Source organism: Tamandua tetradactyla, chromosome 4, assembly GCF_023851605.1.
Source record: "Tamandua tetradactyla isolate mTamTet1 chromosome 4, mTamTet1.pri, whole genome shotgun sequence".
NCBI classification, from domain to species: Eukaryota; Metazoa; Chordata; class Mammalia; order Pilosa; family Myrmecophagidae; genus Tamandua; species Tamandua tetradactyla.
The window spans coordinates 89,593,450-89,620,873 of NC_135330.1; the positions used below are offsets into that span (position 1 = coordinate 89,593,450).

The following is a 27,424-nucleotide window of genomic DNA, read 5'->3' on the forward strand; positions in this document are numbered from 1 at the left end:
CCTATTTCAGAAATATTGGCATGTTCAGAAGATTCAAGGTTTACATGAAAAGAAACACATGACAAATATATCAAATGATGAGTATTTTCATTTACACACTACACCTGCTCAACTCCTAGCCTGAGCCTAATCCCAAAATAATTATATCATGAATCTTGTTAAATGTAATTAGTGTTTACATTATTTTTAATAGATATAAAACCTTTATTGCTGTTTTGTAGGGATTTTTTTCCATTAAAAATTATTCTGGAATCAACTGTTTTAATATCTCCTTTTCTTCACTTTCATTGCATCTAATCAATTATCATCACTAATATGCAAAATAATTGTAAAATTAATCCCAATCCTTTAATTTCAAGATATAATCTATTATATCTAAATTTTTTCACCTGACAATCCTCCTTTTGGCAGCCCTCTGTATTGTTAATTCACTGCTGAGTTTTGTGGGCCTGCTGGGACCAACATTCTAGTGCACAATTTCTCATGCTTTTGCATATTCTTTAGTTCTTCTTTGAATTGGTTGTCCAAATTAAGCAGTCCATGGCCTTACCATTTTTACACTTCTTCCTTTATAGTAACTATTTTGGAATAACTTTCTCATCAGCCAGTTGTAAATAAATAGAGAATTGATTATGACCCTGGATGCCTGCCTTTTCTTATTTGATCCTCTCTCATTTGGATAATTTGACTATGTTAGAAAGACAGAAAATTAAGACTCATTTTCTTCTTAGAGTTTTATAAGCCTTCTCTCATGAGGTATGGATGCTAATGTCTGTGTTTACATTTATTATCTGTTTATATTTGTCATGTGTTTCTTTTCATGTAAACCTTGAATCTTCTGAACATGCCAATATTTCTGAAATAGGGCAATGCTGAAACTGTATCCATTTTCACAATCTTCTCCTACATCTTCATTATGATACTAGTCAAGATTTTGTAACCTTTTCTCATGGGTCTGACTAGTATATTTTCTTCACAGCAGGGTTCAGACCAGGATGCAGTGCCTCTTCAGGAGGGCAGAGTGTTTTGGGTCTCTGGTTGTTCTTGAAGAATTGGATGAGAATCTTTATAAATATACAATGTAGTTGCTTAAATTAGGATCATGAGTCTATATCTTTTGCAGTCTCATCCCTGCAGGGATCCACAGCATTGAGACTATTTATCAGGGAGACAGATGGGTAGTGATGTGGCAGGAAAGTAGTAGGAGAATTGGAATTGTCATGAAACATTTTCAGTCTCAAAACCACCCATAAGCTCACATAGTTACTGAATTTAGGCCATAAGTGCTGTACTACTATGCCAGTTTACCCATAGAGAGATTTGATTCCTTACTTTACCTGAAATGGTGGCCTTAGGGATCATGTGGTGATATTGGAGCCATGTTTATTCCCAAGCAGTTTGTGTGTACCTGATCTCAGCAGCACATGAATAATCTCACTTGTTCTGTGGGGTGACCATAGGCTCTACTGCATTAGTGACTTGTTCACACAGTCACCTATTCCTGGGATTCCTTATGACAACAATACCTTGCATGGCCTTCTTTTAGATTCTCACCTAGGTTTTAGCAGTTTGAACATTAAAGCCCAGCCTTGTTACCTATCAAGAGCCTGACAAAACCTTTGTGTTTTCACCAAAGTATGCACCACTAGTAATACATTTTTCTTAACTCTCTTGACCCAAATGTACTCCAGAAGGGCAGGTATCAGTTGTGCTTATCTCACGATTGTATATCACATGTGACGTGTGAAAAGTCTCAGAAACTCTGTTGAAAGAATGACAGATATTTTGATTTAGGCATTTGTTCTTTATTAATGCCCAGGTTTTGGAAATCATGTTGAGGGAAACCACTTGTAAGTATTTGAGGAACACTGAAGAAGTCAGTTCCCAGTCAAGAAATACCAGCAATTAGTTGGGCAGTGGCTGGGAGCTTCCTGACATAGTTTCATTGGTGATTAAACATAAGCCATCAATGTTCACTGTCACAAACTTAACCAGTGAACACCTGAACTGGTATAGCCAAGGATGGGACAAAAAACGAGAATTGTTTGATCCCAATTGTTTGAATTTGTCAGGACTTAAGACTATTTTCAGGTTAAAAATATTTTAGAACATAATCTAAGCCATAGCAATGACAGTGAATTTTCATAAATAGACAATTATGCAAAGCATATTTTTGTCTCATGCTCTTTGGGGACCCACTAAATGAGTTCAAAGATTTTCCATTTTATTAAAATTATTTCCAGGCTTCATATCTAAAATAATTAAGACTATTGTTTGATTACTTAGTTTAAACTATGACTTCTATTGTTATTATCCCTTTTTAGCTATTTTAATAAACTCTTCAGATTTTTCAATACTGTAGAATTTATCAGGATAATATTGACATTTTCTGAATTCATCATATGAGGTTTTTAATCTTGTTAGGAGTATTCTTTCAAGGAATATATCATTGACTTGAAGACCTTTGATACTATTTCAAAGTTTTGAAAAATTATGAGTTTTCCTTTTCCTCTTTAAGGATTGTTCTGTTGCCTATGATTGGGATATTTTAATCAGGATTCACACATTTCCACATAATTCTGTTCAAACTGAATACAATGTTTTCTAATTTGATGCAATATGTTAGACCCAAACTTCATACTTCTCATAAAGAGGGCCTGACTGATCACTCCCTGAACTCAGAAAAAATTATTTGTCTGAAACTTAAATAATAATTCATTGCTGCTATTACAAATAAACATGTTAATTGAATATCTTTATTGAGCTTACTTAAAAGTACTCTGCAGCAACTGTTTATTTTACCATTCAGGATAACAAGTTGGTTAAAATACCACCTACCTTTTTCAGATGAACAAATTAGTTTTCCTTGGCACAAATAGGTCATATTTAGTGATGCTTGAATGTATCCTGTGGCTGTACAAGCATGAGTTGCATTTGGCCACAGGGATCATTATATTCAGTCCTGGCCTTCAGAGACACTCAGTCTTAAAGTTCCTTTGCTGTTAGTAGCATGCCTATTTCTGGTGTACCTTAGCATTAGGTGTCTACCACCTCCTGTAACAACTGCCAATTGTTGAGGCCCCCTAAGTGGCATATTGAAGGTTTCCAAGCTGCGATGGCCCTGAGAAACAAGTTTTACTGCAGAGATAGGCCCTTCTAGATTGAAGTTTCTGGTTCCCAGGAGGAAACTCTTTTACTAAGTTACATTGTAATTATTCCCCTGTATATGAGGCTGTGACACCAGGTTATCTGGGGCATTTCTCAAAATTTCAGGCAATCCCATTAGGTCTTTCACATCAATTTCATTCCCCTGGCTTAATAAATACTCTTTTACATCCTTGCCATGCCTGTGAATTTCCACATTCTTGCCATTCCACTCAAATTCAGCAGCTCATTTGAAGTCTATTTGAGAAACAAAATAGGTACTTTTGAAGGTAGGTATTTTGAGGTATTAAATTTGAAAATATTCTTCTGCTGGTATCTCTTCATAGAAGCTGAGGCATCATCCTTTATCCCAGTTGAATTCTTTACTTCTAACTTTGTGTTTGATTCTCATCCCCTGCTAAAGTATCATGAATTTTATATTGTTATTTATAAATAATATATTTTATCTTAGAACCTACTCCATTTAAAATCTGATCCAGGCTCCTTGAATTTCAACATGTTCTAAAATCTTCCATTCTGAAACTTGATGAGCAGTTAAAACATTTTTGAACTTTTATTTACAGCTGCTGACCTCTAATGTACTTTTCAGTACATGTTGAGAGCAGAGTCCATGCATCAGATTCTCTCTTCATCCCACCTCTTTCACCCTCTCCAATCTGAGTCTTTATTCCCATTAATTCATGGACATCAGTTTTGATGATAGTAATATTTTCATCAACATAGCAGTCTTATGAGATTTTTCAGTCCTCAGCAGAATTTGAGCAATTCCTGCTAATGAAATCTTCTTTTTTCTCAAAACAGTTTTGACTGTTCTCACAGGTTAGATTCCCAGAACCTAATATGTAGGATATTTATTTGGAAGTGCTCTTGGGATAAATGTGGTGGAAATGAAGGGAGAGAAAGAAATCCTGACCAGAGGGGAAATTGAATCTGCAAAGCAACCTTATTACTGACCTGGCCCAGTATATAAGCCATGAACTAGAATGGCCATAACTACATACCCTGGTCTCCATTAATCACCCTGGGAATGTGTGACCTTATGGCATGTGATTTTCTGCAGGTGAGGCAATTCTCAAACATCCAGACAAATAAAGGACGTTGTCAGAATGTGGATAACATTCAGAAGCCAAGCAGGAAATTTTTCACATGAGAAGGATTTTTGTGGACCATTTACATGATCCAGTTCATCTCTTGTCTCACATGGATCTGTCTTTATTCAGGGAGGTGTTCACCCAAGCCTCTCTTCCTGAAGGAATCTGCAAGAGGAAGTGCATTTACACATAATACTACCATGGCTTCAGGTGTTCTTGGGGCCAATCAGTATCCTTTTACCTTGTGCATTCTAGATTTCCCTCACCACCACATGGCACCTCTTTCAGTCTTAAGTCTTACCTTTGATGGGTCAGATCTCTTTGTCACAATGTCTTGCTCAGGCAGGGTTTACTAAATTTTCCATTTATTAACAAAGTTTGATGGGAGAATATAGAGAGGTACCTAAGTAAATCATGTAGGTGTCAAACATATTCCTCCTTCCTCATGTAATATAACAGCGTACCTTCTTCCCCCTGATCAAATTAATCAGTCTTACCAAGATAGGGATCCCTATTCTTGCCTGTCAGGCCCTGATCATAAACAGCAAGAAGTACCCAGCAAGGACTAAAACAAAGAGTTCAATGGGAGCATTCTTGACCTTATGTCTTTTAAATAAATAATAGAATCAGTTTATCAATGTAGTCAGTGTATTTGGTGTGAATATTGGGCAGAATTTAATCATATTAATTTGGCACACAACATATTAATATATTGAACCATATTCTTTATGTTTGTTGAACTATGTAAATTTTATTACTCCTTTTTCAAATTGGCAAACAACAATCAATTGCCTCTTTGCCAGTCTTAAACTGTTGTGTGCCTCAGGAAAGAAAACTAGTAGACATGACCAAATGCCTTCCCAGCTGACAGAGAAACCCTGAACATCATCAGCCCTTTCTTGAGTCAAGAGATCTTTCTCTAGATGCCTTAGCTTTGTCATTTTATGGCCCTGAACAGTAGTCCTGTAAATTAATGTATTATCTTTATAAAATCCAATCCATTTCTGGTATATTGCATTTCTAACACAATTAACAAACTAAAACAGTTATTTGTACAAGAGATGTAGACAGAAGTGGTTTGCAAATGCCAAATATTTTTAAATGGCTTTTTAAATGGATAAGAGGGGATTCTGGAAGACTTCTGAGGACCTTTATAGAGAAGGCTTACATTGTTTAAAGAGACTGTTGGCAGAAATGTGGACTCTAAAGATATTTCTGATTAAGGTCTTAGGCAGAAATGGTATATGTGTTACTCCAAACTGGAAGAAAGGTGATCCTTGCTTTAAAGTGGCAGAGAATTTCACCAAATTTAGTCCTGGTTGTGAAGGGGAGGCAAAATTTAAAAGCCACAAGCTTGGATACTTAGCTGAAGAGTTACACAAATGTGGAAAGTGTGGCCTGGTTTCTTCTTGCAGGTTATAGTGAAATGTGACAGGAAAGAGATAAGCCAAGATCTGAACTCTTGCGTACCAAGAAACTAGAAATTGATGGTCTGGAAAATTCTGTGATTCTAGAAAGGGAGACCCAAGATCATAGTGCCTCATGTGAGGATGTAACCGAACATGGAACTTCTAAGCTACTACATAAAAAGCAAGGATTGGAGATTTAATTATCCAGAGAGAATTTGTGGAAATTCCTATCAACTGATAGGTATGACCCCAGTATTCTGCATAGAAAATCAACAAGAGTTGACTATTGATCAAGAAGAGTTGTCTTTCCCTAGCCAGTCTGCACTAAAAGGGACAGAAAAGTGACAGATTGAAGGAAAAATAACTTCAAAGGCAGAACCATGGAAGCTAAGGTCTAAAACCAAGAAAACTCAGGCCAGAAAAGCAGGCCTCCATGCATTTGGAGAGTGAGTTTGCCCTAAAATCAGAGGGCAGGTCTTCTGCCTCAATGCTCAGGAAGAGTTTTGGTGACTGGGCCTCAGAGAGGGTGGAGCTCATTCTTTGTGGTTTTGAGAGAGACTTGCTGCTCCTCTATTTTTCTGAGGAGTGTTCGAGTGTTCTCCAGAGATGGCAGAGAACCCAGGTGCTCTCCCAATGCTTGTTGAGAGTGGAAACAAGAAAATGGTGGTCTCCCAAGTGTCCCCCACCGTTGTACCCTTCACCTCAGTGTTTGAAGAGGGCAGTGTTTCTACTCTCTTAGAAAGTGTGGGATGGCTGCTTTCTAAAGCCCTGAGGATAAATGGCCCTCAGACTTTGAAATCTAATGTAGTTTGTCCTGTAGGTTTTTGAAACTGCTTGGGTCAATGAACTTTGTTTTCCTTGAATTCTTCCCAATGTAAATGATAATGTTGACCATATGACTGTGCCTCTTGTAAATGTTGGCAACAGATAACTTGTTCTGAGTTTTACAGGTCCAGAGCCAGGGGAGAACTTTTCCTTGGGACAGACTGCCTATGACTGAATTTGATGAGGTTTTTTTTAACTGGTTCTGATTTTGTATTCCATTTGTATTGTTAGGAAAATGTTTTAAGGCTTTGTGATATTGTAATGGAATGAATGTGTTTTATATATGGAAAGAACATTTGTTTTCCTTGGGGTCCAGAGGGTAGGATTTGCTGCTTTAAATTGTTGTTTAAAACAATGTTTCAAACATTGTTTAAAAACCATGTTCTTTTATACCAATTCAATATATTTGGGTGAAATCACTTTTTATGCAATTTTATTGAGATGTATTCACACAGCATACAATCTATCCAGAGTATACAATTGAAGGCTCACAGTATCATCATATAATACATCACTACATTCAATTTTTTAATCATCACATTGTTGTGTATTCCTCACCATGATTAGTTTTAGAATATCTGCATCACTTCAGAAAAAGAAATGAAAAGAAAAAATCGTAAGTTCCATAGCCTTACCCCCTCCTTATTTACCACTACTATTACAATCTACCCCAATTTTTTACCCCTCATCCCACCCATTATGTAATTATTTATGTCCTTAATTTTTACTCATCTGCTGGGTAATTATTTTTTATTAAGGTGCATCCATGGAGATTTAAGCCACCCAGCGATGGGCGGGACTTTTAATTAGGCTGTTTCCATGGAGATGTGGCTCCATACATTCAAGCTGGGTCACCTACTGGAGTCTTTTAAGAGAGAACCAATTTAGAAAATGCTTCAAAGCCAATACAGAGAGAAACACTTGTGCAGAAAGAAAATACCCCTTGGGAAGCTCTCTGAAATCCAGAATCCATTTGAAAGGAGTATCAAGGAGAGAAAGCTAGCAGACATAACCATGTGCCTTCCCTCATGAAAGGGAAACCTCAAACCTCCGGCATGGCAGGCAAAAATTCTTCCACTGAGCCACCACTGCACTACTGTAGATTGACTTTAAAAAAAAATTACAATACCAAATCTTGGCTAAATTGGAGAGCAACTGAAACTCTCATACATCACTAGTAAAAATGCAAAATTGTACAGAAACTTGGGATAAGTCTGATAGTTGAAAAATTAAACATACATGTATCATATATATCATATAACCCAAATTTCCACACCTAGCCATTTATCTTAAAGATATGAAAACCTAGGTTAACAAACAAGTCTGTATACAAATGTTTATAGCAGCCTTATGCATAATTGCCCCAAATTGGGAAATAATCTAAGAATCCTTCAACTGGTGAATGGTTAAACTGTGGTACATTCACACAATGAAACACCACTCAGCAACATTATACATACAGCAAGGATGGATCTCAAATACATAATGCTGTTAAAGATAAGTCACATTCAAAATGCCTCATTCTGTATGATTCCATATATATGACATTTGTCTGCCCATGCAAAAAAAAAGCAAATAGATATATTTTTATTTGAGTATATATTTTTTAGCAAATATATTTATCTTAAATATACTACACTAATGTTCACATCCTTAAAAGTGGTGGTTGATTACAAGCCCTTTTATATATGAAGAGTAGTAGAGCTCTTCTACCTGAAGATTCTCCAGAGTACTTACACAGCATATAAAAATCACTAAAGAGTGAGTTATCTAGAAAAAGATATACAGGCTAATTTTTGTATTTTAGGAGGAATTAAAGTATATATGCATAATTTATGTAATTTGATGGTAAAGAAGGTGTTAAAGAAGGCATGTGTTGATTATATGTATCTTTAATCTAAATTATGAGAGTGTGCTTTGGATTATAGATTATCATACTTTCAACTGCATTAAAGGAGAGTCCTCCATGAAAATGTTACTTTTTGCAAACTGATAAAGAACCTATGGTTGTGGAATTTGATGAAGCATCATTAGTAAGTATTGATTTGCTTGCATTTTTGGCCTGTTTGGGCTCTGTTTTATAAGGAAGAGAATTTTAAACAAAAAGGAAAGTCCTTATAATTTCTAATTATTGAATTTGTCTGCAGGCATTTAGGCCCAGGCTATTTGAGGTCAGGTTAGGTTATGGTGGACAAACACTTTCTCTAGATCCAAATTCATTAGTACTTTTCTCAGGGAAACTTGCCTAAAATCATTCAAGGAATAAATTCATGAATTTAGACTAGTAGGAAGCACAGACAAATGAACTAATACATGAATAATGACAAATTTTATGAGTTACCTGAAGGAAAGGAACTCAGTGTTTAAATCAGTCCCAACATCTTAGTCATCTCTGTGTGGAGCACAGACAAGGCAGGGCATGATAAATATTGTTCTCAGTCAGTACATATATTGATGTGAGTAAGTGTAGGTTATGTTGGACAGTAAACATCAGGTGAGCCAGAAGTTTTAGGGTTGTGGATTCAATTTTATGAAAGTTCTCACATTGGAGGGGAGCCTAGGTATGGGACATAACTGAGAACAAACTATATGAAATGGAGATTTTCACATTAAGGTGCATCATCTGATTATTGAAATGAGAGGTGGCATTCAGGTAATGGTATAAGCCTTAAGGAATTTGAACTGGGAAGCAAGCAGAAAAAGTTTAAACTCTGGCTGTGTCTTTTTCTAGCCATGTACTTTTCTAAGATTACAAACCTTAGAAAAGTTTCTGGTTTTCTAAGGTTTCTGAACTTCTTTTCATTTATTTTGTTAAATAGGTAAATCTGCCTTAATCAATACGGTTAATTTAAAGATTAAATAAATGTAATTCTCCAAACACATTTAATACAATGTTGTTTATGTGAATTCAGGAACAAATGCATAAGTTAATTGGACAGTTTTCAGAAAATATCATCATTTGTCCATGAAATAATTTTATAATTATTAACAATGTTAATAATTTAAAACATAAAAGATCCTCTACAACTATAAATTATGAAATGAAAGATGTTACAATTGAAAACTATTAATATAATATAAGATGTCAACTGCCATTTTACTAATTTCAAAGTGAGGTATGGGTTTTATTCCAAATCCTTAATTCTATTTAAAATGAGCCTCCTGAACCTATCAGGATTGTGAGATGTTATGACACATGTGCATATGTGACTTTTTGATGCAAGGGATTTTCAGGAATATATTTGTAATACAGCAGACATCCATTGATCCCTCAAAGTGGAACAAGTCTTTGATAATAAAATGCATAGTTTCTTGGTTATCTCAATCCAGCAGGATGAGATCATATGTAAGTATTGAGAGAGTGATAGTATTAGACATGTAATGTGGAAGAACCAGGAAATTTTCAGGCAAATATCCTCAGAAGGACAGCTAGAAGGCAAAATAGGACAGGGGTGAGAGTTGAGAGGATGGGGGTGGATATTTCAGAAGCCAGACTTATTGATAGCTGAGAAAATCCACAGTGATTTCTCTGGATGTGGAGACCAATGCTTTGAGTCAGGAAGGGAATGGAAAATCTTTGAAAACCATGGGCTGATGAAGATGTAGAACTCAATGATTTTCATCTTATCTGTACAAAGAAGTTATTCTCTCAGAGCATATTTCATGTTCCTGCTTATTGGATTGGGGTTATTCCCAGGTGGAGGTTCAGGAGTCATGAGAGTTGTGTCTGGAAGTCAATGATAAGTCCAGAATCTAATAGCTTCTTTCTACATTCTCAGTTTTGCTTACCTAGTGCTTATCTTGTTGTGAGTGTAAACCCAGAGGAAGACAATTCTCAGCTGAGCTGTTGACTATGCAGCCACTGGTGAGTAAGAAATACTTCTTTTTACTGAAATTAACCGTGTATTTTCAGCAGATGGGCATAGATATTTGTGCTAGTTTGAAAGGATTTATGTGCCCTAGAAAAGCCATGCTTGAATCCTAATCAGTCTTGTAGGAGCAATGGTTTCTTCTAATCCCTATTCACCACTATAGGTCCAAAACTTGATTAGGTTATCTTCATGGAGATGTGCTCAATCATTTGTAAGTATTATACTTGGTTAGATGGAGACATGTTTCCACCATTCTGTATAGATCTTGATTAGTTTAGTGGAACCTTTTAAAAGAAGAAGTATTTTGGGTAATGCTTTGAAATGACATAGCCACATGAAGCAGAAAGTCCACCAGCCTGTGACCTTTGGAGATGAAGAAGAAAAATGACTCCCAAGGAGCTTCATGAAGCAAGAGGCCTGGAGAGAAAGCTAGCAGAAACCACATTTGCCATGTGTCCCACCAACTGAGAGAGAAATGCTGAATGTCATCACCTTCTGGAACAAAGGTATCTTTATCTGGAGCCTTAGATTGGACATTTCTATAGACTTGCTTTAATTTAGACAATTTCACAGCCTTAGAACTGTAAACTAGCAATTTATTAAATTCTCCTTTTTAAAAGTAGTTCCATCTCTGGGATATTGTATTCTGGCAGCTAACAAACTAGAACAATATTCTAATCTCATTTAGAAGCTATTCAAGGATCTGAGCTAAATTTATATTTATCCTGGCCTCTGGAATGGTGATTGTTCAAGTTTGCTGTTTAAATTTCCAACCTATAGTACTGAATAAGGATTAGAAGAAGCTGTTCTCACAACACTGACTAGGATTAAAACATGGTTTTTGCTTTTCTAGGGTACATAAATCCTTTCAAACTGGCACATTCCACCCAATGGACCCTAAAAAAAGCATGTTTTCCCCATATACAAAATACATTCATTCCATTACAATGTCATAGAGCCTTAAACCATTTCAGTAACATTACAAATACAATACAAGGTTAAAACCAGTAAAAGTCTCATAAAAGTCAGCTACAGGCTTGGAGAGTTGTAAGGCAAAATTTTCTTCTGGGTCTGGACCTGTGAAACTCAAGCAAGTGTGAAACTCAAACAAGCTATCTGCTGCCAACATACAAAGGAGAAACAGTCATAGAATATATGTACCCATTTCCATAGGGAGGAAGGAACACATGGGTCACAGGACCCAAGCAGTCTCAAAAACCTGTAGGGCAAATTCCATTAGATTTCAAATCTGAGAGTCATTTATCTTTGAGGCTTTAGAAAGCAGCAGTCCCACCCTTTCTACATGCCTATGCTTGCCTCTCTGAATTCAACCTTGGGAGACACTGAAGAGACCACCTTTCACTCAGCTCCACCCTCTCGAAGCATCAGGGCCACACCCAACCTCACTGTAAGCTTTAGGGTACACACTCAACCCCTCCATGTGTTGGCAGCCCTACTCTCCTCAATCCCCAAAGAGTGTGCTGAACCCTCCCCCAGGCCTGAGGCATCACCACTCCTCCACTGCCATGAGGTGGAAGGCCCATTTTCTTCCTTTGGGGCAAACTCACCTTCTCCACATGCTTGGATGGGTCTACTCTCCTAGCTTGAGTCTTCTTGACTTCAGACCTCAGCCTCCATGATTCTACCTTTGAAGCTATTTTTACTCCAATGTGTCCCTTCTCTGTCTTTTTACACAGCTCATGCAACACTTTCATTGGCTTTCTATAAAATAGTCTCAGATTATGTCCATCAGACATAAGAAGTTTCCACAAATCTGTCTTGGTTAACTTCATGTCCAATCCCGGCTTTCTCTGAGGTAGCTAGCGGTTTCCACATTTGGTTAAATCTTCATGTGGGGCACTATTCTCTGGGGTTCCACTTTCCAGAAGTTCAGAATTTTCCAGAAAATCAACATCTGGTTTTGGTGTACCCAAGCATTCAGTTTTCAGCTTATACCTTTCCTGTTGCATTTTGCTCTAAGCTGTGAGGAGAAACCAGGTTGCAATTTCCACATTTAATTTGGAAATCTCTTCTACTAAATTACCAAGTTCATGGGTTTTAAAATCTGCCTTCCATCCAAATCCACAGGTCAATTGTGCCAAATTATGTGCCTTTTTAAAACAAGGATTGCTTTCTTTGCTCTTTGCAACAACACATATCTCATTTCTGTCTAAGGCCTTATCAGAAGTATCTTTAGAGTCCACATTTTTACCAACAGTCTCTTCAAAGCATTCTAGGCCTTCTCTATCAAGCTGTTCACAACTCTTTCAGAATCTTCCCCTTATCCATTTTAAAAGCCACTCCAACATGTTTGGTATTTGTAAATTGCAGCACCCCACTTCTCTGATGCCAAAATCTGTTCTACTTTGCTAGCTGACATGATGGAAAATACCGGAATCAAATGAATGACTTTTAAAAGGGGAATTTAATAAGTTGCTAGTTTACAGTTTTAAGGCTGTGAAATTGTCCAGTTAAAATATGTCTATGGACATATTTTATGTCCAATCTAAGACATCCAGGTAAAGATACCTTGGTTCAAGAAAGCTGATGACCTTCAGCATTTCTCTCTCAGCTGGAAGGGCATATGGCAAACATGGTGTCATTTACTGGCTCTCTTTCCAGGCCTCTTGCTTCATGAAGCTCCCTGAGAGGCATTTTCCTTCTTCATCTCCAAAGGTTGCTGGGTGGTAGACCCTGTGGTTCTCTCATCCTTCTGTCATAGTTCTGTACCTCTCTTCTTGTTCTCAAAAGGGGCTCTGTCTGAAATGGGTTATTTATATAGGATTCCAGCAAACTAATCAAGACCTAAGTTTATCAGTCTAATCAAGTTTAGCACCCACTGTTTATTGAGTCATGTCTCTGTAATGATAATCTAATGCTTCCAACCTATTATAATGAATAGGGAGTAGAGGAAACCATTGCTCTCACAAGATTGATTAGGATTAAAACATGGATTTTCAATGGTACATCAATCCTCTCAAACTGGCACAGTGATCATTCCTCAATAAGTAATCTTTCCAGCACAAGTTTTTTGCAGACTCCATTAAGACTCTGTATTCACTGGAGGAGGTTTGTTCTCATTCAGCAAATGTTCTCTTTAGAGAAATAGTATAGTCATTGATCCTATTAATGCCTGCAAATGGCTTAGATATCCAGTGAGCTTATTTGATAGAATTGAGTAATAGCAGATATTTATAGTTGGTAGGGAGGCTCGTGTTCAACAAGTGAGTTCATCAGTACTGAGTTGCAGTTGGTAAGATGGAGGGTTTTGCATTGTTGAGAGAAGCAAATTTGAGGACTAGTTAATAGAAGGAAAAGAGGAATCATTTATTTTCCTCAGATCATAATTTCTTAAAGTTTTAATATTGTATATTTGTACATTTTTAAAACTTTCAAAATGGATACCTAGAATTTTCCCTTTCTTTTGTTCTCATTGCTTTTTTCCCCTTATTTTAAGCAATTTATTCAAATTTTGTAAATATAAGTAATGAAAAGAATTGTTGTGTCTTTAATGTTGGCTTGCATTCACGAGTATAGTAGGTAGATTAAAATTCATGGCCCTGAGAAATTTTGTGATGAATTGGAGACCAGAATGGCTTGAGGGCCTTCTTTTATTCTTGAACATAAAAGGTGGTGAAGATATTAAAGAGATGATGAACATGGGTTTTGAAGATCCCTAGGAAAATTGAGTTTGAATGATCTCATATCCCTGGAATGGGCAGCTAGGATCATCCTTCGATATAGGAGTTTCAGGAGTCTCTGAAGTGAGCCACTGATCCATACTTGTATTTTATGATAAATACCTAAAGTTACAGAAAATTTAATGATGCAGCATACACTGTTCCAACTTATCCATGATATCTATTTAGTTCTGTAGAATGCTATACTTAGCTGCAAAATTTGCTGCCATTCTATTGAAAAATGTAGCTGTATATTATGTTCAGATGCAAAGTACTTTACACATAAACTCATTAGATCTTTCAAAATTTCAAACTGCTTGTGAAATGATGTTATAGATGAGAGAAAACAGGTCATCTGGGGCAGTAATATAATTGTAGTTATAAAAGTGGCAACACGTAGGTATTCATTGTCCTGGGATAAGTCTGTATATTTACTTGAAATAGGCAGAAAATGTTTTTTTGTTATAAATGCTGAAGTGCAAATTATACCTCACCATCTGCAAGTCATAATGACCAGTTTATTGGGAAATGTCAAGATTACATTAGATCATGTATTCTTTGAGATTTTTTTAAATTATTGAGTCAAATAATCAGTGTGTATATGTTCATACCTGTGAAAGACAGATTGCTCAGTATTGAGAATCATCTGACTTGAAACACAAATGCAGCTCAAGCTTTCTGTAACAGTTACCAATTCCTCCGTGCTATGCTCCCAATCATTGTACTCTGAATATTGGCAGATGGTCCTTTCTGAACACTTGTATCTCTGATGTTTTTAGGAGTTAGTAAAATTGAAAGATGTAGTTATAGAATTTACTCATGCAGAGTGGGTCATGCTGAATTCTTCCCAGAGAAGGCTGTTCAGAGATGTGATGCTGGAGAATATCAGTCATCTGCTCTCAGTGGGTGAGTATGAAACTTACCTATCTAATTCTCTTAAGAAGTGTCTAGAACAGCTTATGTGTATTGTTTTAGATTTTACTTTATATTCACATTCTATGTTATTTCATAACATGAAAAATTATCTAAGATTTTTGTCTCTTTACTTACTACTTTTGTCTAGTTTTTCCCCTGACTAAAATATAATTTTTGTGAACACAAATACCATGTATTTCTTTTACTCAATTTTAAACACTCAGCGCAGTGTTGAGAATACAATGAGTATTTTCTATAAGGATAAATAAGGAGATTAAATATGCCCTAAATAATTATTGTGCTCTAGGGATTTTGTGTGGATTCAGATGACAGTAATAACAACAGGCATATCATTTTCCACATTAACTTAAAATGTTCCAAGGGAACATATTGTGTTACACAGGGTTCTCCAGAGAAACAGATCCAACAGAAAATATCTATAAATATGAGATTTTATAAAAGTATCTCACACCAACTATGTGGATGCATGAGTCAAAATTTTATAATGTAGGCACTAGCTGGCAACTCCAATGAAGGTCATCAATGAACTCTCCACGAGGGGCTGGCTGGCTGAAGAAGACATGGAAGTTCTTTCTTCTCCCTTAAAAGTCTTCAACAAATTGAATTAACTCCAACTGATTCAGTTCTCTCTTTGTGGAAGACATTCCCTTATTTGATAATAGGTGTAATTAGGCATAGATGCAATAAACTAAGTAATGATTTAGTAAACCAGCCTTCAATTTATTTACCAGCCATGAAATTTCTTTGAAGTAATGGCTATGCTAGTGCTTACTTGACCAGAAAACTGGGCACCCTCACATTGCCAAGTTGACATATGAAATTAACCATCACAATGTTTTTGAATTCTTTGTGAAAATCATAATGAATTATTATGGAAATCTAGAATTTTTCTTGTCTGAAAATATAGAGTGTTCTGCCTTCTGTTCTTAAGCTTGGCTCAGCAACCAGAAGTTCTCACTGTATTTGGGCACAAGATCAAGATTTAACACTTTGACGGTAAAAAAAATGGCCAACATTCAACTTTCCCAGTACTTTTACCCAGGCTGGCCTTCAACAGTTATATTCTTTTTTAGTCATGATAGTGGTTTGAAGCTGTATGTACTGCAAAAAAAGAATATTCTTAAATCTAATCCATTCCTTCACATGTGAACAATTGTTTATATTAACTTTTGATGAGGTTACTTCAGTTAAGTTGTGTCCTTTTTCAAGCTGGATGGGTTTTCATCTATTACTGGAGTCTTTTATAAGAGAATAAAATTCAGAGAGAGATAAAAAAAGGAATAGGTATAAAATTCTGAAATTGATGAAATCTTGAAGAAAAGAAAGAACTCAGGAAACAGCATCATGTATCTTCTCATATGGCAAGCTAAGGAACAATGGTTTCCGATTGTGAGTCTCAGAAAGCCACAGTCTTGGGGAGAAAATGTTGCCTTGATGATGCATGGATTTGGACATTTTCCAAGGCTCAAAACAATAAACTAATAAATTTCCATTTTTAAACCAACCCATTGTATGCTATTTGCTTATGTAGCCTAGGAAGGTAAAGACAGAGTTTGGCCCAGGCATTTGATGTGCTTTTGTTGCATATACCACAAATGGCTATACAGCTTCAGAATGGGGTAATTGATTGAGGCTGGAAGGATTGTGAGGTCATTTATAGAAATGGCTTAGATATCTTTGAAGAGAGCATTCAAAGACATATGTATGTGAAAAGTATTTCCAGTAATGCCCTAGAAGGAAATGATGATGTATTATGGAGACAGGAGGAAAGATGATTCCTCTCACTATTGAGTTCTGATATTGTGTGGAAGACAAATCTTCATTTATGAACTTGGATATTTAACTGAGGCAATTTCCAAGATAAGCATGGGAAGTTCAGAATTCTAATCACCACTTATGTGAAAAGCTAAGAACTGAAATCATGGGCTTAAAGAAACCAGATATTGGTGGTTTAGATAACCTGAAGAATCTGGAAAGTGAGCCCCCAGAGAATAGCCCTTCATGTGATGGTTAAATTAAACTGAGAAAAGTCAGCAATTCTGATCTACTCAAGATTGGAGGTGCCAGTTATCCAGGAAAGATTTGTGGAATGTTGTTTTCTCTGATGGTTTGGACCTCTGTGTACAACATTCACAACTGACAAGTTGTTTGCAAAATCTGCCTGAAAAACCACTGGCAGCCTTGATGAAAATGGAAAGATTGTAAAAAAAATCACTTCAAAGGTAGAGCCATTGAAGCTGAGGTCTGGACCAAAGACATCTCAGGCAAGAAGGTGGACCAGGCAATATATGTAGAAAGGGTGTGTCTTTCTACATATATGGGGCACTCAACTCACCCCATCTTGAGTACCACCCCACTCTTTCAGATGATGGGATCAGAACTCATTGCGATTGCAGAATTTCTCTCTGCCACCTCACTGTTCTGAGAGGTTTGTGACTATTCCCCAAAGCTTTCAGAGTCAGACCACAACCCCAAAGTCCTGAAAGTTTGGAGATTTCACTCCTGTGTTTACAGAGAGCATGGCTGTTGCACAAGCACTTGGGAGGGCTGAAATTTCCACTGCATCAGTCTTGGAGGACAAAATTTCATTATGTATGTGATTTTCAGAACTTGAAATGTAACAGAGTATTCCATGCAGGGTTTGGAACCATAAACTGTGCTTTCCTTTCACCTACCAATCAAATGGAAGTGTTTATTTTATGCTTGTAACTCCATTGTACATTCTTCTCTAGAATTCACAGGTACACAAGCAGAGGGCACTTATGCTACAGGACAGACCACACCCAAACTAATTTTGATTGGACTTTATACTAAGCATTGCTTCTGAAATGGCTCAAATTTTGGGAGGATATTTCAATGGAATGAATGTATTTTACCTATAGAAAGAACAGGCCTTTCTGGGTTGCAAAGTGTGGAGTGTGGTGGTTTGAAGTTGTATGTACCCAGAAAACATTTTGTTAACTAAAATCCATACCTGTGCTTTTTTTTATAGCTGTGCTTTTGTACAAATTGTAAATATGACCTTTTGGTGGGTTCTTTCAGTTAAAGACTGTACCACCCAAAACAGGATGTGTTTTAATCCTATTACTGACGTACTTTACGAGAATTTTATTAAGAGAATAAAATTAATACAGAAAGAAAAAGCTATATGAAATAAGCTTAAATTATGAAACCCAGAACAGAAGGAAGAGACCAGGTGATGCTGATTGTGTCTTGACATATGACAGGCTAAGGAAACAGGGTCAGCAGGTGCCAGCTCCAGAATGCAACAGTGTTGGGGAGAAAGCATTGTCTCAACTGTACTTTGATTTGGACATTTTCCTGGCTTCAAAACCATGAGAAAATAAATTTATAATTTTAAGCCAACCACTTTCATGGTGTTTTCTAAAGCAGCATAAGAAGCTAGAACATCACTGTGTCTATTTGAAAATATTATGTACTCCAGAAAAGCCATATTTTAATCCTGATCCAGTCTTGTGGAAGCATCTGTTTCTTTGAATCCTACAATAGTGTAGGTTAGAAATTTTGATTAGATCATCTCCATGGAGATGTGACTCAACCTATTCCAGGTGGGACTTGATTAGTTTACTGGAATCCTTATTAAAAAGGGAGAATCAGAGAATCAGGAATGACAGAAACATCAGAGCCAATAGAAACTTCACAGTAGAGCTGACAGTTGCAGGCACATGGAGAATAGGGACACGGATATTTGGAGATGATTGGAGTCCAGCAAATGTCGTATCAGATGTTAAGCAAGGCAGAACCTGGAGAGAAACAAGGGAAGCCAAAAGATGAAAGCCAGACCTGGAGAAGTAAAGTGAGGAACACTCACTGGATCAGAGGCTGAAAGCAATGTAACCTGCAGCAAGGGACCAGCATATGCCAGCCACATGATTACCCAGCTGACAGAGGTGTAACAGACACCTCTGACTTGAAGAAATGATGTGCATGTCATTCCAAAGTGGAAGGAAAGCATTCTTTGTAGATGGGAGGTAGAATTTGAAAGTGATGAAATTGGATATTTAGCAGAAGAAATTTTGAAATTAAATATGGAAAATGCAGCATGCATGGCTCTTCCTTGAAGGTTATAGTAAAATGTGAGGGAAAAGAGATAAGTTGAGAACTGGACTCTTAGCTATAAAGGAAATGAAATTGGTGTACTGGAAAATTTTGGTTTCCACAAAATGAGACCGCTGTTAATTGGGCCCCACATGAGAATTTATCCAAGCATGGAAGTAACTCAGACATTACAGGACAAGCAAGGATTGGAGAGAGTATCCAAAAAGGACTTGTGATAGGTCCTTTTGTCTGATCACTTGATCCCAGTATATTTCAGAGAAAATGAACAGAAGTACTATGGAATCTGTATAATTGGAACCATTGCCTGTCTGGTATAAAGGGAATAATGTAGAGGTAAAATGTCTTCAGAGGCAGAATCATGGAAGCTAAAGTCTGGAGACAGGAAAACTTGGGCCAGGAAAGTCGGCCCATCCATACATATGGAGAGGGTGCATTTGACCTGGAAGCAGAGGGCAGACCTTCTGCTTCATTGTTCAGGAAGAGTTGTGCCACTACAGGCCTTAGAAAGGGAGGAGTCCATTAACTAGGGATTGGCAGGAACCCAGCTGACACACCATTGTTCTTGAGGGGTTGACCATGTGCCACAAAGATGGCAGAGATCTGGATGCTGCCCCAAGTATGAAGAAGGTAGAGCTGAGAAAAATATGTTGCTCTTAAAGAACTTCAGTTTTGTAACAAACCCAACATTTGGAGAGAGAAGAGGGCCACTTCATAGGCCCTTGAAAAGGGTGGGAATGCTGCTTTCTAAAACCCAAAGGTTATATGCCCCTCAGAATTTTAAATCTAATGGAGAATGCATGTGGGTTTCCAGAACTGTATGAGTACAGTGGCCCCATTTTGTTTTTTTATCTCCCTATAGCAATGGAAACATGTATCCTATGACTGTCCTGCTTTTGTATATTGGCAGTAGATAACTTGCTCTAAATTTCACAGGTCCAGAGCCAGAGTAGAATTTATACCTTAGAGCAGACCAGGTCTATAATTGACTTCATTGAGAATTTTTACTGGCTTTAACATCTTAATATATTTGACTTGTTACTGAAATGGTTTAAGGCTTTTGTGATATTGTGATGGAGTGAATGTGTTTTATATATTGAAAACACATGTCTTTTGGGGGGCCCAGAGGTTGCAATGTGCCAGTTTGACAATGTTATGTACCCCAGAAAAGCTATGTTTTAATTCTGATCTAATCTTGTGGGAGCAGCTATTTTAATCCCGGTTCAATAAGCCTAGGTTGGAAATTTTGATTAGATCATCTCCACAGAGATGGGGTATGCCCAATTGTGGGTTTGACTTCTGATTAGATGGAGATGTGACTCAACCCATTCCAGGTAGGTCTTGATTAGTTTACTGGAACCTTTCAAAAGAGAGAATATCATGGAGAGAATCAGAAATGACAGAAACATCAAAGCCAACAGAAATTTCACAGCAGTTCTAACCCAGAGGCAGACACATGGAGAATAGGGACACAGATATTTGGAGATGCTTGGAGCCCAGTAGAAGGTGCCATAAGATGGTAAGCAAGACAGAACCTGGGTAGAGCCAAGGGAAGCCAAGAGGTGAATGCCAGCCCTGAAGAAGCAAAGTGAATAATATCCACAGGAATAGAGGCTGAAAACAATTGAGCCCAGGAGCAAGTGACCAGCAGAAGCCAGCCATGTGCTTACCTAGCTGACAGGTGTTTCTGACCCATTGGCCTTTCTTGAGCAAAGGTAATCTTTTGTTAATACCTTTAGTTGGACACTTTCATGTCCTTAGAGCTGTAAACTTGTAAATTATTAAATTCACCTTTATAAAAATATTCCAGTTCTAGTATATTACATTCCACCAGCTTGCCAACTACACAATCACCTTCAATAAACTTCATGATAATATATTTTTAAGTGCACAGAACTCAAAATTTCTTGTATTTTTCCCCATGAACAGGATATCAAGTCTGTAAATCAGATGTAACTTCAAAGTTGGTTCAAGGGGCAGAACTGTGTGAAGAAGGAATTGGATTTTTTCAAAACCAAAATTCAGGTGAGCACTTCCTTGGAACATGTATTCAGGACAAGGAGGAACCTTGTCAATGAGTGACTCAAATATCACCTGCAAATTTCTGCAAGTTATATTTTCTGAAATGTACATGTAAATATTGGGGAAATTTCCTCAGTTCAAAGTATCAAATACTTATCACTTTGTATTCAAATGTCATTGGCGTTGGCAAAATAGACGTCTATGGACAATTGGATTTAAACTTTCACTTACATCCCTTTTCTCATCCTTGGCTTCAATGCTTTTCCCTCTCTTTTCCTGCTCAACATATTTTTGAAATAATTTTTCTTATAATTAAATCTTGAAAATATTTTCTAATTGATAGTGTCATATAGAGGTTTCTACTACCTCAAGTAATCCTTAATTTGATATCCTTTCTCAGATAACTGTCATTTTAGAAACAATTATATGGCTATGTGTGCTACTTCAACATATTCATCTTCCTAATGCTGGTCTAGAAATTAATTAGTTTTTCAGTTCTTTCAGGCATGGAAGGTAGTGTTAAAGAACAAGAAATGCTATCTGTGCATCATATCTGCAAAAAAGACATATCTACCATCATGTCATTGGTAAGCATTATGGCTGTAACCCTGGTCTCCCAAATAGATACCTGGAAGTGGAATAAATTAAAAATTCAGTGCAATAACTTAAGTGTAAGTTGGTTTAAGTGTGAATCCAGGAAAAATCTGTGATAGTTTGAATATAGAAAACAATTCATTTGAGCCCAATAATATAAACTTCCTTATATATAAAAAGATAATTCTATAAATACAGCTCATCTACTCAATCTCTGAAACATTATAAAACCTTCAAGACTGATTAGAAAGTTCTTCAGTTGAGAAGCTACAAAAGAGTAGATCTCTGTACATGCAGAAGAATAAAATGATTCATAAATAACCTGGGAAATATTTTAATTGGAGATTGTCACTGATTTGTTAGTTTAGAATTCAGATGTATATGGATTGATATTTATGGACAAACCTCTTACATATTCTCTTCTACTTCCTAGAAACAGAATTCTCATACTCAAAAGAATGGTATTATATGTAGTAAGTTGCCAGAAGATTGTATTCATAGTTCCAGAATGGTTCAACATTTATTAACTCACAAAGGAATGAAATCCTACTTCAGCAATCTATTTGGAAAAGCCCTCAATGATCTATCATCTTTTAATCAACAACAGAATTTTCACCCTGGAAGTAAGTCATATGAATGTCATCTAATCGAGAAATCCTTTGTTCAGAATTCTGGTCATACACATTACAATGGAACTCATGTTGGAGAGGAACCCTGTGAATACCATCTATGTGGAAAAACCTTTACTAAATATTCTGAATTAAGACAACATGAGAGAACTCCCACTGGAGAAAAACCATATGAATGCCATCTATGTGGTAAAGTCTTCACCCATTGTTCTTCCCTTAGAAAACACAAGAGAATTCACACTGGAGAGAAACCCTATGAATGTCATTTATGTCAGAAAGTCTTCACCCATTGTTCGTACCTTAGAAAACATGAGAGAACTCACACTGGAGAAAAATAATATGAATGCCGTCTATGTGGGAAAGCCTTTACTCTTGGGTCTGATCTTAGAGTACATGACAGAATTCACACTGGAGAGAAACCATATAAATGTCATCTATGTGATAAAGCCTTCACTCATTCTTCTAGCCTGAAACAACATGAAAGAACTCACACTGGAGAGAAACCATATGAATGCCATCTGTGTGGGAAAGCCTTCAGCCAATATTTTAACCTTAGACAATATGAGAACAGTCATACTGGAGAGAAACCCTATGAATGTAATTTATGTCAGAATGTCTTTGCCTGTTATTCTAACCTTAGAAAACATAAGAGAAGTCACACTGTAATGAAATCTTAAGAACATCATCTATGTGGGAAAGCCTTTACTCAATATTTTAACTAGAGACAAGTAAGTGCCTTTCTCCTTAACATTCAGACTTGCCTAAAGAACAATCAGTTTTCAGACTTCCCAGGTGAAGGAGTGCATGTGCAGAAATTGAATTCAAATATAGTACTGTTTCCATAGTATCAAAACATCATTTATAACACTGAATACAAAGTGGCCATTCATGTAATATTCACTCACTCACTCCTTAACTAAATTCAGACTTAGTATCACAAATTTGACTGATGTGGATTTATCACATTTAGCTCTATAATGGGATTTAAACTTGTTATCCCTTAATGGCATGGTATTGACAAGGTAATTAAACAGATTTTGAAATAATTATTGAATGTATAGATTTTATACATAAAATTGGAATAACAATGTAAAGAATGCCTGGTCTGTTCAAAATCCCAATGGTTATACCTTCATCACATTTACCCCTTAACACAAAATACACCAGGGTATGTTTCCTCAAAATAGGAACACTCTCCTATGTAGCCACACAAACCCAAATCAGAAAATGAAAGATCCAATCCACAGCGCATTTTTGAATTTTACCAATTGTCCCTAGAGTGGGAAAAGGTTTCCTTTTCCATTTCAGCTCATACTTTTCAAATTGGAATTGTTCCTGAGACATTCTTTCATGTGCTTGACACATTGGCAAGCACATATGATGCTAACTTGAGTCTTCCCACAGCTTCCTGTTGAACAGACACATGCCTAAACTCCAACAGCAAACCCCAGACTGATGCTGTCCTCTCCTCAGTTCATCCCATCCAAAAGGACCTGAAATCCACCTACTCCAACCCTAGTGATGTCAACTTGATAATTGTATGAACTCTTACATACATACGGAAAAATTGTTTTCTCATTATAATAAAAACGAAATTTATGGGGCTATATCCTGAAAACATCTATGCTATCATCCACACCCAATATTATGACACTAAAAATTCCTGATAATCCATATAACTCTACTATTTTCTCAAAAAAGATACATTGTCTTTAGGAAACATGAAGATTCATAAAGTCCAATTAGAAGGTATATGAAATAAATAGTCTAGGATAGTCATCAAATATAAAACCTTTCATTAGTTCCTAATTTTGCCATTTTTCCTTAATCATTCAAAAATCTCTCCCCTCCATTGAGAAAGTATAGAGCATAATGAAAGAGATTGTTCATATATGCTGACTCTCACATTGCATATTTTATATTAACTTCTTGGTTTATGCAATTTTTGTAATTAATATAGAAATTTTTTTGTATTTTAAGGATTCTGAGAAATCTTAAATATTTTTCAAGTGATCTGGAATAGATATTACTAGATGTTACTTTTTCATTTGCTGCATTCTCCTCCCAAACCAATCCTAAGATATTCCTTGATTGAATTTACATCATATGAAAAGCCATAAAATTATGTCTTTTTGCTGGAAGAAGGAAAATTTGGGGCACGTAAAAAGATAAAGCTGCAAACACAGCAAATACTGTCTACAATATTGGTAGACAGTGCTCAGAATGGAGTGCCAAGAATCAGATCTTTGTCAGGGGTAATTTTTCTACAACTGTGTTATACCATTTCCTAGATTCCACTGTTCAAATACCAAGAGTTTCTTCAGGCAACTCTTTACTTAGTCATGTATCCAGGAGTCAAATCTCACCTTGAATCTTGTCATGGGATTCACCAGATCAACCTTGCTGATATGGGGAATTTCAGATAAGTACAGGTATATCAAGCAGTTTTCAGACAGAAACAAGTCTACAGAATCATATAAGCTGAAATTAAATTGAATACTGGTGATCCTATCAGGTTGCAATAAATATCTCTGAAGTGGAAGATGGTGGAATAAGAAGTGCAGAGTTTCCATTAGTAAAAACACCTAGAAGACAGGTAAAAACTGTCAAAAGCTTCCATTCTGGGCTCAAAAGATCAGTGGAGTACCATGCTGGAGGAAGAGAAAGAAATTGTGATGGAGAAATTATAGTGAGAAATTCACTTGACTGTGCCTATTTGCACTTACTCCCCACCCTTGAGTCTAGTATTTTCTGGTCAGCCCAGTTCCTCTATGTCAGATGCTGTGGAATGGAATTTGTGAAGTCCCTTGCCACATTGCAAACAGGGTGACATGGCACAGTTCTGATACATTTGTTGCTCAACAAAATTGGACATCTTGATCCCACAGCCTTGCCCCATTCCACACAGGAACCCATGGTGCCTGGAATACCATTGTTTACTCAAATAGAGAAGCTGCCATGAATGACTCAATTGGCCATGTCTCATGGTGCCCATCCCCAAGCCCCAAGACAAAAAGCTTCTGATAATCCTACTTCCTGCCTAATGGACTACTACAGACTGAAAGAATTGGGGACATTCTCCCTCTGCCAAGAATACAGGTGGATGCAGCAGAGCCTGGTCCAGGAGTTGACCTGCAAAATTGGATTTCTAGGTCTCTCTCCTTTTGGTCCTACCCAGGCAGATTCCTGAAATGCCATTATTTCCAATTGCCATAGAAATAGAGCAGACTGAGTGCTAAAATATCTTGCCTTTGTTGTTTCCAAATTGTGCCATCTGTGAAGCTTGGAATGTGCCATCTTGGGAAGTGGTTTTCCTGGTTCTCTGTCCATGTACCTTTGGAATTCTTCTGCACCCCCTGCATTTTGACTGGGAAATACAAACACAGTGCCATATAAGAGTTGTAACAGAACCCTATCAACAACAAAATCTTAGATGAGAGGGAAACCAGTCTTCAGAATCTCAATAACTTAATGGCCCAAATAACAAGCACAAAATTACAAGCCATACTAATAAACAAGAATAGACCAGGCAGAGGAAGAAATTAAAAACAGATGTAAAAGCTGCAGCAACCACTCACAGATATTCAAGCAAATCTAAACTAGTTCAGAGATGAAGGAAAATGTATATTAAAGAATATTAAGAAGACACTGGGTGAACATATAAGAAGAAGCTGAAAGCCTGGAATAAAACTAACAGAAAGGCACAATAGATGAGATTAAACATATGTTAGAGGCAAACGGCAGCAGTTTTGAACAGGCAGAAGAAAGAATTAGTAAGAATTGGTTGTATAAGGCAGGACATCTGAAATAAAAATGAGAAAATAATACAGAAAGATAAGAATGGAAAAATTTGAGCAGCATCTCTGGGAATTGAATGATAACATGGAACTCAGAAACATACATGAAATGGGTTTCCCAGAAGGAAAAAGAGTCAGAAAGTGGAGGGGGCCAAGATGGCGGCTTAGTAAGGTACGTGCGTCTTAGTTCCTCCTCCTCCAAAGCAACTACTAGGTGAACTGAAACAGTGCAGAACAGCTCCTGGGGCTACAGCAGGGAATGGACACACAGCGTACCCCAGGTTGGACTGGCTAGTTTGACTGCGAGACTCGGCTGCAGTGAGATCCCCGAGTGGCACGTGATTTCCCAAGCAGGGGCAGCTGCGGTGGCCAGAGCTACTCCCTCCCTCTTTCCTGGGCCGGCTGAGAGTCTCAGAGAGGCAAGTTTCCCAAGCTGAGGCGGCCGGTGCCCCTATTTTGTGGGCAGCTTCGAGTCTCAGCTTCGAGTCCACGGCTATGAGTCTTGGATCAGAGGGCTATCCAAGCCGTGATGGCCCTCCCCTGCGGGCGGCCTCCTGGTCCGGTGGGGAATTCCCCAGGCCGTTGTGGCCAGTGACCGAAGCCCCTCCCCTGCGGGCGACTTCCTGGTCTGGTGGCAAATTCCCCAGGCCGCTGCGGCCGGTGACCAGCCACAGGGTCCCCTCAAGCCACGGCAGCTGATGCCACCACCACGTGCGGCCCCCTGAACCAACAGAGAGAATTGGATCGGAAATCCCCAGGCTGCGGAGATCCGTGACCGGGGGGATCCATTCCAAACACGTGAGACAAACGTGTGACACGAGCGCCACTTACTGGGCAAGATAAGAAAAACAGAACCCAGAGATTTCACAGAAAAATCTTACAACCTTGTTGGGTCCGACACCCAGGGAAATCTGACTAAATGCCCAGATGCCAGCAGCAGAAGATAACAGTCCATGCTCAGAAGATTGAGAATATGGCCCAGTCAAAGGAACAAACCAATAGTTCAAATGAGATACAAGAGCTGAGACAACTAATGCTGAATATACGAACAGAAATGGAAAACCTCTTCAAAAATGAAATCGATAAATTGAGGGAGGACATGAAGAGGACATGGGCTGAACATAAAGAAGAAATAGAAAAACTGAAAAAACAAATCACAGAACTTATGGAAGTGAAGGATAAAGTAGAAAAGACGGAAAAAACAATGGATACCTACAATGATAGATTTAAAGAGACAGAAGATAGAATTAGTGATTTGGAGGATGGAACATCTGAATTCCAAAAAGAAACAGAAACTATCAGGAAAAGAATGGAAAAATTTGAACAG

At 37.3% G+C, this 27,424-nt stretch overlaps 1 protein-coding gene and 1 pseudogene across 2 annotated transcripts in view; one reads left to right on the forward strand and one right to left on the reverse strand.

Annotated features, from left to right (window-relative positions):
• On the forward strand, positions 1-26,748 carry LOC143681182 (uncharacterized; annotated as a pseudogene). The gene is made up of 6 exons (XR_013174444.1): positions 1-8,523; positions 10,270-10,355; positions 14,822-14,948; positions 20,985-21,080; positions 21,582-21,664; positions 22,105-26,748. The product of XR_013174444.1 is annotated as an uncharacterized LOC143681182 (transcript).
• LOC143681181 (uncharacterized) overlaps positions 1-27,424 on the reverse strand; it is a 278,825-nt gene that overhangs the window by 69,768 nt on the left and 181,633 nt on the right.